The sequence below is a fragment of the Corylus avellana genome, chromosome ca9 (genome assembly GCF_901000735.1).
Source record: "Corylus avellana chromosome ca9, CavTom2PMs-1.0".
In the NCBI taxonomy this organism is placed as follows: Eukaryota; Viridiplantae; Streptophyta; class Magnoliopsida; order Fagales; family Betulaceae; genus Corylus; species Corylus avellana.
Genome location: NC_081549.1, coordinates 14,153,288 through 14,166,377, shown reverse-complemented (window position 1 = coordinate 14,166,377; position 13,090 = coordinate 14,153,288).

The following is a 13,090-nucleotide window of genomic DNA, read 5'->3' as shown; positions in this document are numbered from 1 at the left end:
GAAATTGCCTAAAATTTTATTTTCTTCTAGCAACAAATAAGGACCTCAATTTTATATATGAGTTTTGACTTCGTGGCGAAACGACATTTTGTCAAATTTTTCATTTAGGCTACGTTTCTTTCCGAATAATACAAATTTTTTTTTGTTAGAAAAAGTTTTTAGTGAAACATTTTTATGGCGGTTTGTTCATTCGGAAAATCAACAACGGTGGGTTACGGCTGACGACCTACGCTAGCAGATTTCAGCCAGTTCCATCTGGAAATTTTGGCAACCTCCTGTGGGGCGGTTGGCGAACTCCGGCGGTGGATTCTTGCGAATGTCGACAGCAAAGTCTGGCGAACTTCAACGATGGATTTCGGCGAACTCTGTAAGCGACCGATGACCTCTGTCGAACGATCCTCACAAGTTCTGGAAAACTTCTACAGTAGAAGAAAATAAACTGCGGTTCAGAAAAAAGGAACCCACTTTATCGAAATTAAAGACAGCTTTTCTAGTCAACTGAAAATGCTTCATTTATTTTGACGTAAAAGCTTTTACTTATTTTCCTGTATTTGGTGCGATCAACAATCTTGGAGAAACCGAAAACATTTTCGATTATTTAAGGAAACCTCCTTTTAAGCCGCACAAAATGATATAAATATTTTTTTGTTTCCGAAGACCATTTTTGAGTTTGCCCTTCTCCTTGTTGCACACAATCTTTCGCTCAACTCATTCTCTGGCGCCGCCGAGGATGGATTGGACTAATGCACTAAAGGAGACGCCGTGTTGGATATGCTCTTATTTAAATTGAATTGAGCGTAAAATCAATCCTATAATACGTGATTCCAAAATATATGAGTCTCATTACTTAATCTTCATAAAAAAAAGCATGTGATAATCAATTATTATAACGACATATTTTTTTAACTCAGTTTTCAAGTTACTTTATTAAATAGGTTTATAACTTTATTTTGTTTTTTCACTACAAAAACATTTACGAAAAACTGTATTCAAATGACATATTTTACTCTCAATATGAATGCATGCTTGTTTGTTCTTATAAAATGTTATATATTCCCTTTCCTTTTTCAATTTCCGTTCCTTCTCCACTCCTTATTCTGTGGTATAAAGTATCCAATTGATTTGATTAATTCCCACACGTCGCATCTATAATGAATTTAATATTTTCCATAAACCAAGACCAACCAATAGCTTGGAGAAAAAAAGAAATAATGAAATAGAAAATCAAGCGAGACTATTTGGCGCATTTGGTTCTATTTATACCAATATCATAGTCATGACTGCATTATTTTGATTACGAGAATATCATTCTCATTGAAAAGATGAAAAAAAAAAAACAATTAATTTACTAATGACCAAAGCAAATGGTTGATTGAATCAATTTCTATACGTTTATTTGTTTCTCAGGTAACTCCGCCGATGGATATACAAATATAATTCGTGGGTTCCAGATCACACTCATCCTCATCCAAAGAAAAAACAAAAAAAAAAACACATAGAGTTACTGAAAGGTAGGTATGTCAACTTTTGTTTTAGAGATGTAGTTATCAATGAATTTGTTTGAGAACTCCGTTGGCGGCGGCACAGAAACCCTGAAGCGTACGTAATTCATTTCCAAGAGCTGGAGAGAGTCTGAATTTCTGCAGCTGAGTGCTGCACTGCCGGGCAGCATTGAGAGCAACTAACATCTGATTGCTAGCCACCGCATAACGTGCATTCTGAAAGCTCTTGAGTGCACCCGTTATCTGGTCATCCCCAGAACGAAGCTTCAACGCACAATCAATGTACGATTTCTTCATGGCCTTGTCTGTGGCATTGACCACAAATTTACCCACGAGACCCATCACAGTTATTGACTCGAGGCTAGCACAATCGAGGGATGTTCGGCCGAGGGCTTTGACATCCTCATGGGAGCTTCGGCTGTACATGTTGTAGCACTTGTGGCAATACACGGGGTCTCCAGTTTTGCGGCACACGTTGTTTATTAGTGCTGCATCTCCACTCACAAATGCAATGAGGCCAACAAGCACGGCCACAACAACGAGAACAAATTTGCAAGCGGAAGCCATTTGAGAATATACAGATATGTTTAATGCAAATTAATTAAGAACAAGTACGATGAATTAGCTCAAGGATGTTATTATGAGTCATGAACTTGCCATTTTATAGCTTACATGGCTCCTTGAAGTCCCTCAATAAAGGGGGAAAGTAGGCTATAATTAGGCCATTTGGTATTGTTGCAAGGGTTGCTCGCCTATGCAGGCCGTTTTTGCCTTTTATTTTCTATTATTCTCGAAACAAAAATATTAACAAATAACCTAATACACTCACAAAAACGCTTCTTTTGTGTTCTGTTCTAAAAAAAAACGAAAAAACTTTAACAAACAATCTGTCGCGTTTAATTGATTAGCAGAACCTTTTCCTAACCAATGAGAAATTGCCTAAAATTTTATTTTCTTCTAGCAACAAATAAGGACCTCAATTTTATATATGAGTTTTCACTTCGTGGCGAAACGACATTTTGTCAAATTTTTCATTTAGGCTACGTTTCTTTCCGAATAATACAAATTTTTTTTTGTTAGAAAAAGTTTTTAGTGAAACATTTTTATGGCGGTTTGTTCATTCGGAAAATCAACAACGGTGGGTTACGGCTGACGACCTACGCTTGCAGATTTCAGGCAGTTCCATCTGGAAATTTTGGCAACCTCCTGTGGGGCGGTTGGCGAACTCCGGTGGTGGATTCTTGCGAATGTCGACAGCAAAGTCTGGCGAACTTCAACGACGGATTTCGGCGAACTCTGTAAGCGACCGATGACCTCTGTCGAACGATTCTCGCAACTTCTGGAAAACTTCTGCTGTGGCAGAAAATAAACTGCGGTTTAGAAAAAAGGAACCCACTTTATGGAAATTAAAGACAGATTTTCTAGTCAACTGAATATGCTTCATTTATTTTGACGTAAAAGCTTTTACTTATTTTCCTGTATTTGGTGCGATCAACAATCTTGGAGAAACCGAAAACATTTTTGATTATTTAAGGAAACCTCCTTTTAAGCCGCACAAAATGATATAAATATTTTTTTGTTTCCGAAAACCATTTTTGAGTTTGCCCTTCTCCTTGTTGCACACAATCTTTCGCTCAACTCATTCTCTGGCGCCGCCGAGGATAGATTGGACTAATGCACTAAAGGAGACGCCGTGTTGGATATGCTCTTATTTAAATTGAATTGAGCGTAAAATCAATCCTATAATACGTGATTCAAAAATATATGAGTCTCATTACTTAATCTTCGTAAAAAAAAAAAAAAAAGCATGTGATAATCAATTATTATAACGACATATTTTTTTAACTCAGTTTTCAAGTTACTTTATTAAATAGGTTTATAACTTTATTTTGTTTTTTCACTACAAAAACATTTAGGAAGAACTGTATTCAAATGACATATTTTACTCTCAATATGAATGCATGCTTGTTTGTTCTTATAAAATGTTATATATTCCCTTTCCTTTTTCAATTTCCGTTCCTTCTCCACTCCTTATTCTGTGGTATAAAGTATCCAATTGATTTGATTAATTCGCACACGTCGCATCTATAATGAATTTAATATTTTCCTTAAACCAAGACCAACCAATAGCTTGGAGAAAAAAATAAATAATGAAATAGAAAATCAAGAGAGACTATTTGGTGCATGATAAGTGCCGAATGTTGCACATTGAAGCCCCTTAATTTGGATATGTTAATTCCATTGCGTTGTTATTTGTTTGATTTTGTTTTGTTTTTGTGTTTTCAGGTGTTTAATAAAGATACAAGAAAATCATTGATTTTAGGCTCAAAATGCATTTCAAGTACTGTAGCATCACTGTTGCAGTACTGTAGCAAATTCACTGTAGCAGTTACTATAGCTCCAGTGCACTCGAGCACACACGCGCGGCAATGGCAAAAAGGAGTCCGGAATTGATAAGGAAAGTTTTTCTAGGTCTCCCAATCCAACTGAGAGACAGAATTATGATTTTTCTGTGATTTCTAGGGTTTTTAGGGTTCTCCTAATCCCTATACATAGGCCTCTAAGCATTGAGAAAAAAGACACCGCTTTCTAGAGTTAAAATTTCAGTAAATTGTCTATGAAGTTTAGAAGATAATGAGCGGCTAAACCCAATTGTGGGGCATTGATGTAACCCTTTCCAAGTACAATGGTTTGATTGTATTTAATTTCTAGTTCTCAATTTATGCATGTATATTGTATAACTCTGAGGATTGCTATAATTTGATGTAACCCTTTCCAAGTACAATGGTTTGATTGTATTTAATTTCTAGTTCTCAATTTATGCATGTATATTGTATAACTCTGAGGATTGCTATAATTTATTTATGTTCTTCATATTAAATGCAATTGTTCTTTAATTCCAATTCAATAGTAGTAAAATTCTTATCTTGTCTTAGAAATTATTTTACTATTATTGAACTCAAATCATTCTTATTTTCTGTGATTATAAGAATGATGGTTATACAATGGTTCTTAAGTAGCATGCAATCAATAAGGATAGATAGACCATACCTAAGAAAGACGGATCGTACTACACCCTAGTTTAGTGTAATTTAGGTAGACGATCCGTGCCAACCGAAGATGGGTTATGCTATTCCATTGATTGTATGAAATTATTATCATATGTTTTCTTGTTGAAACTATAACATGCATACAATGAATTGCTAGAATTAAATATGGTTAACCATTGATGTGCGGATTGTGGTGAAATCAATACCCTACTCTCTCTCTCATATATTTACTCTTTTTATTTTCATGCACTTTAGTTTTTTTAAGCAAATCAAATCAAATCTCCTTTTTAATTAAGTTAACTTTAATCTTTTAAATTTTGATAATTAAACCCCTGTAGTCCTTGAGGCTCGACACCCTCAATATAGTTGTATCCTACAAAGATTATTCCTATTGCAAGTGGTTATTTTTATTATTGATATTTTTGGTCACAAAAATACCACATCAATTTTTGGCGCCGGTGCCGGGGACTGCTTAACGGTTTCATTATCTCAATTTAAGGATTGATTTTAGCTTAATAATTTATTTTTCTGTTTTAAGTTGCTAATTTTAATTCTGTTGTGTGTTTGGTTTTTATTTTTTTAGAATTTGCAAACAGGTCCGTAAGTTGCCTTCTCTGTGACTGCGATCGAGCGCCGGTCACGTGCGACCGAGCGCACGGACGCATTCCAGCAGGCATCAAGCCAGCAGCGCTCGAACCCTCCCCTCTTGCGCTCGCACCCATCTGCAACAGTACGCTCGAGCGCACCCTGCCGTGCGATTGAGCGCACTTGCGGCAACCTGCATCCAAAATCCCAGCGCATCTAAGGGCCGTTTGTGAGCTTTACTTTTCTGTTTTAGCTTAGTATTTCTTTATTTTCTGTTTTGTTTATGCTCGGTAGCCGTTCTTTGCCTTTTCCATTAATTTCTTGCGACCTTGAAATTGAACGCACTCTTAGACAAATTAGATCCCAAAGGACCCCTAATTTGCTAGAAGAGCGTTCCACTGATACCATGGGAGACGGTAACCACGTAGCTTTGCAAGATCATTATCTTCCTACAACTTACACTACTCCCACATGTCTCTGGCTGCCAGAAATTACGGCAACCCATTATGAAATTAAGCCCAGCACTATACAAAGTTTACCTTCATTCCTAGGGCTTAGCACTGAAAATCCTTATGACTTCCTCAGTGATTTCGAAGCAATTTGTGATACCACTTAAATGAACGGATTCACTGAGGATGCCCTAAGGATGCGTCTTTTTCCTTTCTCCCTCAAGGAAAAGGCCAAACATTGGTTCCAATCCTTAACACCCAACTCTATCACTTCTTGGGCTCAATTGCAACAAGAATTTCTTAAGAAGTGTTATCCCATAGGAATGACCAAGGACACTAGGAGAGCTATCATTACCTTCTCCCAATATGAGGGAGAAGATTTCCATGAGACCTAGGATAGGCTGCAGAGCTTGCTTAGATCATGTCCATACCACGTTGTCCCGAAATGGCATCTAGTGTAGTGTTTTTATGATGGCCTGACCGAGTCCAATAGAAAAATGGTGGATGCATCATGTGGAGGAGCATTCATGTTAAAAAGCGGAGATGAAGCATGGTCTATGTTTGAAAATTTGAGTAATAATTCTCTTTAGCAGGTTTCCACCAGACAAAGGGCACCAGCACCTAAAGCACTCGAGACAGAGAGTTTGTATAAAGCAGGCCATTCCCCAAACATGGCCAACCAAGTAGTTGAGGCTATCACCAAGAAGCTAGACCAATGGATGACTGCTGGTTTTGCTCCTAATACTGCCCACATGCACAAACCACATGAATCTTGCTCATTTTGTTCAAGTCCTATGCATCATGTAAATAACTGCCATCTTGCTGGAAATTTTACTGGTGTTGGTAATGAGCAGGCTAATGCAGCTTTCTCCAAACCGGGTAATGATCCATATTCCAATACTTACAACCCCGGGTGGAGAAATCGTCCAAATTTCTCATGGAAGAACTCAAATGTGGGCAACCCAGCCCCAGGGCCACACAATCAAGCTCAATCCAATAGGCAACCTTACCAACCTCATTCCACTTACCAGCCTCCACAGCAACAATACTAGGCCGCACCACCTCCCTCAGATTCTAATTTTGAGGATCGGATGCTAAAAATGATGAGTGAGCTGGCGGGCGAGATAAAGTAGACAGTCAAATCTCAAGAGGAAATAGTAAACTCACATTCCCAATCCATTGCCAAGCTAGAAGCTCAAGTAGGACAACTTGCCAATGCCCTCAATAGGAGGGATGAAGGAAAGCTTCCAAGTCAACCAGTGACCAACCCTAGGGGACTATACATGGTAGAAGAAAGCACGCCTCATCTGGAGCAAATTCAAGCCGTCACCACATTGCGAAGCGGAAGACTGGTTGACAATCATGTGGAAGAAAAGAAGGATGAGCAAATTGAGGCCCTACAGAATTTGCATCAGGACAAGGGTAAACAAGTAAGCATCGAGGCATCTTCATCATCTGCCCCCACTCCTGAGGTACCATATGAGCCTAAGGTCCCATTCCCAGAGCGACTTAAGGCACCCTCCCACTTCGGGAAACAAGGAGAGAAGATACAAGATATGATGGAAGCCTTCAAGCAGGTTCAAATCAACATCCTACTCCTTGATGCCATCAAGCAAATTCTAGCCTATGCAAAATTTCTCAAGGACTTGTGCACTCAAAAGAGGAAGAGTCAGAAGCACATTCCCAAGAAGGTCATTCTCACCGAGCAAGTAAGCTCTCTGATTCAGCATAACACTCCTCCAAAGTTCAAAGACCCTGGAAGGCCTACAATTTCGTGCATCATCGGAAACACTGAGATTGAGAGAACTCTCCACGACTTAGGAGTTGGTGTTAATCTGCTTCCATACTCGGTATATCAGAAACTGGGCTTAGGGGAATTGAAAATGACAAGTACTGTCTTGCAATTGGCCGACCGCTCGATCAAGAAACCCCGTGGGATTGTGGAAGATGTCATTATCAAGGTGGACAAGTTCTACTATCCAGTTGACTTTATAGTTCTGGACACAGAACCGGTCTTAAATCCAGAGAAGCAGATTCCAGTCATCCTTAGGCGTCCTTTCCTTGCCACAGCCAATGCATGCATCAATTGCCGGACCAGAGTAATGAAGATCTCTTTTGGGAATATGAAGATCAGATTGAACATCTTCAATGCCTTCCAAAAGGCGCCCGATCAGAATGCATGTTTCTTCTTGGATGACATTGGAAAAACTGTTGAAGACCCACCACCTGATCCTCCCTCTGAAGTTCCATCATGGGACAACCCACCGGAGCCTATGCCTCTCACTTCAAGTACTCCACCACCTGATGATAACCCCACAGGAGGCATATTTCATTCAAAGGTTGCTGAAGTGGATTTCATTGGGGTGGAAATTTTTTTGGCAAATTCCCTGGCTACCCCAGTTTTTAAGAACTCCCATAGAGACAAGAGGTTGATTATGAAGCCAGTTCGGGACAAACACCCTGAACATCATCACGGGGAGCATCAAGACCTATTAGATGGAAGAAGCAGCTTCGGGATTTTAACAGGAATCCGCTTCCTTGTGGAGTGCTACATGATCATAAAGAAGAAGGGATGGAAGAGCTTGCTTGGACTTCTGGAGGATCGAGGTAAGATCCTTCGGGACTCGGACTTACATTGAGAAATACCTCATAGGATCAAGCGCAGACCCTGTGCGCTTGACTCCTCACTCCACCAGGGTACATGATCTCCATCCAGGTTTATTTTATCCATTGTTGCTTCATTATTTGATTATATTTTTACAACAATATATGCACTTGATTGGTATTTGGTTAGAGTATCACCTTTTTTTTAGGACATGTGTTTTTGCATTCAAGTTTGGGGGTATGATATGCCCCCATCTACTCATTCAGGTATTCCTATACTCTTGATCTTATTCTTTAGTTCTATACATACATTGGGGACAATGTATGGCTCAAGTTTGGGGGTATGGAAAAACAAAACACGGTCCATTTTTGTTGTTATGTCATTCTTAAGCATATGGTTGAGCTTTGATTCTAGTTTAAATTTCATTGATAGGCTCAAAGTTATGAACACATGATCATATGACTTAGGAATTTTGAGTCTTGTTACTTACTTTCGGCAACATGAGATGCTTCTTGTTTCAATTTAAATCTATCTTGAGCACACTAGCACATGTTTGTGAGGTATGAATTTTGAGACCAATTATGTTTGTTTTCAATGTCTTGAATTCTGTTGGGTGACATATTGGATGAATAACTTTGGCATGCTATACATGTATAAAAATAAATAAATAAATAAATCAAGTTTGAATTTTTCGCTGAGTAACTGGACCTCTTGCCTCATTAAGCAGTAAGTGTTCGCGTCAAAAAGTGAAATTTTTTGGTTGATTAATAAAATGGCTAGCTTAGTTTCGTAGCCTTTTTTACTCGAGTTAGTAAGTCCTTAAGGGTGTCTTCACACCTAATGCCCTAAAGCCATTTGGTTTGGGAGACATTGACTTAACACTCGATACATAGGTCAACTAGAAAGCTTAAGGGAGCTAAGCATTGCAAAGCCTACAAAAAAAAAAAAAAAAAAATAGAAGTATGCCTTGGTTGTTTCATTTGATATGGAGTCCAATGAATTCTGAGATGGTGATTCATTCATGTTGGAATTATTTTGAAGCCTCATGACTATGTGTTAGTTCACTTTGCACTAATTGAAATTTGTGTATCTCCTATTACAGAATTAGTTGCGCATCCTGGTTCTGGGATGGCATCATACCATGTTCCTCTTCTCTTCAACTCTCCAAGCCTCCAAGAAAGATCTTTTGTATCTAAAACTAAGCACACTTCTCTTCAAGGCTTAGAGGCCTATTTATAGGAGTAGAATAGCCCTAGAAACCCTAGGAATCCTAGAAAAATCGTAGACAATCTCCTACTTAGACTAGGAGACTGAAAACCCTTTCCTAGGTGGATTTGGAGCTCTTACCGCATCCTGGACACCTGAGTGCGCTCGAGCCAAGGTGATATGCGCACGAGCGCATGTGCACTCAAGCCTAGTTGCTGGGGCACTCGAGCACATGTGCGCTCGAGCCCTTCCTCTTATGCGCTCGAGCTCTTCTACTGTGGGCTCAATCCCAATGCTGCCAAAATACTCCCAAAGTACGTTTTAAGTCCAAAATAAATGGTTTTTCTTGCATTCTCCCTAAGAACCTAAAAACACTAAAACAACACAAAATCAAACAAATAACAACGCTAAGGAATTATCATGTGCGAGTTAATGGACATTAATGTGGAACATTCGGTGCTTATCATAGAGTAAATTAAGTTTTATTTTTTCTAGTATTAAATTGTTTGTTAATACTTGATTATATTATTTGTAGTTGAACTTGAATGATAGTACTTACGATTAAATTTTTATTGATAGTTTGAATGTATTGTTGAAAGTTATTTATGGCTCTCTTAACTTGAAAATATATTATAAATGTTAGTCAATATTTGTATCTTTTAATTAAACATAAATTTTAGGTTGATTTTTTTTAGTTTTTTTATATTAATATTTTTATGTTGTGGAAAAACATCGATATTTATGATTGAATGAAAATAAAAGAAATATTCGCTAATTTTTCGTACGAGCCAAACACCAAAAAATGTTTTCAACTAAACATTTTTCATAAAAAAAAAACCATCTTACATGCTATCCAGAGTGTCCCCTCAAACTCACCAACTTCCCGGGCTTTTTTATTTACTTTATAGGATGTGTCATTGACCAACCAACTTGTATCAAATTTGAAATTCTAACCCGAATCCGCAATCTCAACCCTCTATTCACCATAAGTAATGAACAGAGGGCAATGGTCTAAGCTTCTGGCTGACACAACAAAAATATCCACATCCCCAAAATTATCACACCACTCCGAATTGGCCACCACACGATCAAGTCTTTCTTTAGTAAAATTATTATCTTCTTTATTGTTGCACCACGTAAACTTAGACCACACGTACCCCAAATCACTGAAGTTGCAATTCTCCAAAACTTCTCTAAATGCTTTCATTTATCTGTCAGGTCGTAGACCAACCTCATATTTTTGTGAAAGATTCGTAATTTCATTAAAATCTCCCATACACATCCAAGCAATAGAGAGAACAAATCCCCACCAAAAACACCTGAAATGAGATATATATATATATATATATATAGAGAGAGAGAGAGAGAGAGAGAGATAAAAACCTTAAATTCCCGACGCTAGCAACGTTTATATTGTCTCCCGAAGATGCCACGACAAAAGTTTACGTATATATATATATACCTCCAATAAAAACCTTAAATTCCCGACGCTAGCAACGTCTATATTGTCTCCCGAAGATGCCACGACAAAAGCATATCCGTAATACATGAAGTGTTCTAAAGGCCTTTGAAATAAACTAATGGCACGGTGTCGTTGAAATGTCCAGTTTCGACGAAATGGATGTCAACATTGAAATAAGTGAAAAAAAAAAATTTAAATAATTATATATATATTTCGTCGAAACTGGACATTTCAACGACACCTATATATATATATATATATATATATATATATATATTTGGACTTGAGAGGCATCAATTCTGCAATTTTATTTTTTTATTTTTTGCCTTTCGTCTTTAATTTCATGAAGGGTTGTTGACTTTTGGACATTTAAAATCTTTACAATCATTTTATAATTTTATTGGTGGTAAAATGTCTTTTGCTTCTTCTTTTTTCTAATTAAAATGTCTTTTGCTTGAGATGTATCAATACTAATATTCTTCTTTATTTACATGGCTCGAGTATTTTGTGAGCTTAAAGGACAAAGTTGCAAGTTTAAAATCTTTTACTTCTTGCCAAAAAAAGGTCTAAGGGTGGTCGTTTAGTTAACCTACTCCTTTACAAAGAGTACTTACACAGTTACACAAATGACCACTTTTTTTTTATTAAAAAATATATTTATATTTATATAAGTAAAGAGTCGCTCTACATTTGTTTGGATTTTTTTAAAACAAGCATGTGTATTTTATAAAAATTTAAAAAAAAAAAAAAAAAAAAAAAATGTCATTAGAAAATGACAGTCTTTTTAACAACAAATCTTTGTGAAAGAGATAGAAAAGTTATGATCCTACTGTACCAATTAGTAGGTACAATTCGGTGCTCCACGTGTGTTTTTATTAAGGGAAAATTCATTATAAATTGATGTTTAAGTTGTTAATTTTTAGGAGAAATTTCATTTAACTCTTTTTAATTTTTATCATTTTTGCAATTACTCATAAAAAAAAATCTTAATTTAGAATATTGAACTTCAAATTTTTTGCAATGTCATACATCTTCCATTCAATCCTAATGGAGTGATGTCAAAATTACTGAAATACCCTCTTTCTTTTTTTGTTGAAAAAAAAAAAAGACAAGAAAATTGCAAAGATTCGGGTAGAATTTGCAAAAATACTCACACCTGAATCTTTGCAATTTTTTATTTTATATTTTTATGATAAATAAATTTTAAAAAATATATATATATTGGTAGTTTGAAAATTTTGTCATGATTTAACAGGAAAACATAACAGATGGGCGACGTTACAAAAAATTAAAAGTTCGATACACTAAATTAAAATATTTTAAAATTTGAGAGGTAATTACAAAAGTGATGAATGTTCATGGGATTAAGTAAAAAAATTTCCTAATTTTTACAATTAACTCAATGAGTTTGACCCAATTTTTAAACCACTCATTCCATTCATTTAACAAACAAATACTTCTATTTAATAAACTCTTATACAATTATCATTATCATATAATTAGATGACGTCATTTGTAGCTGTATAACAGTTGTGTATGAATCTACTAAATAGTATTACTCTTAACATAAATGTTGCCATTGCACAAAGCTAAATCATAAATATCAAGTATCACATAAAAAAAAAAAAAATTATGTCTAAAAAAATAAAATTAAAATTTTTAAAAACAAAGAAGAACAGAAAGAAGCAAAAGAAGCAAAACAAGAATGGCTGGAAGTGATGCGATTTTTTAAGCTTTTATATATCGGCCTGTATCCAACATCACAATCAAAATGATCCATTCGATGATTTCAGCAAGGTGAAGATCTAATTAATAAAAAATAATAATAAAATAAAAAATAAAAAAAAAATTTAAAAAAAAAAAAAAAAAAAAAAAAAAATTCCTATTTAGAGGGGACCCTCAAGATTAGAATCCTCAATCCAAAGGCTCCAAGTGGCTTAGATTTATGCTGCTTGGCGGGAGCGAAGGAAACAAATAAACTAAATTTGATAAACACACAACAAATAATGCTTAATTAGTGAAAATGATGATACTTGTCTGATTTCTTTTGTTTCTCACGTTTTCTAAAATAAATAAAAAAACAATCGTACGAAGAAGAAATCAACACGACCAAATCTAACAACCCATAAAGCGAGACTGTTGGCCCCAACCAAATGATTGTGCGACCCATTCATTTTTTATTCATTCTTGTTAAGTAGTCGCACAAGAGTTGTTCTATGAAAACTCATGCT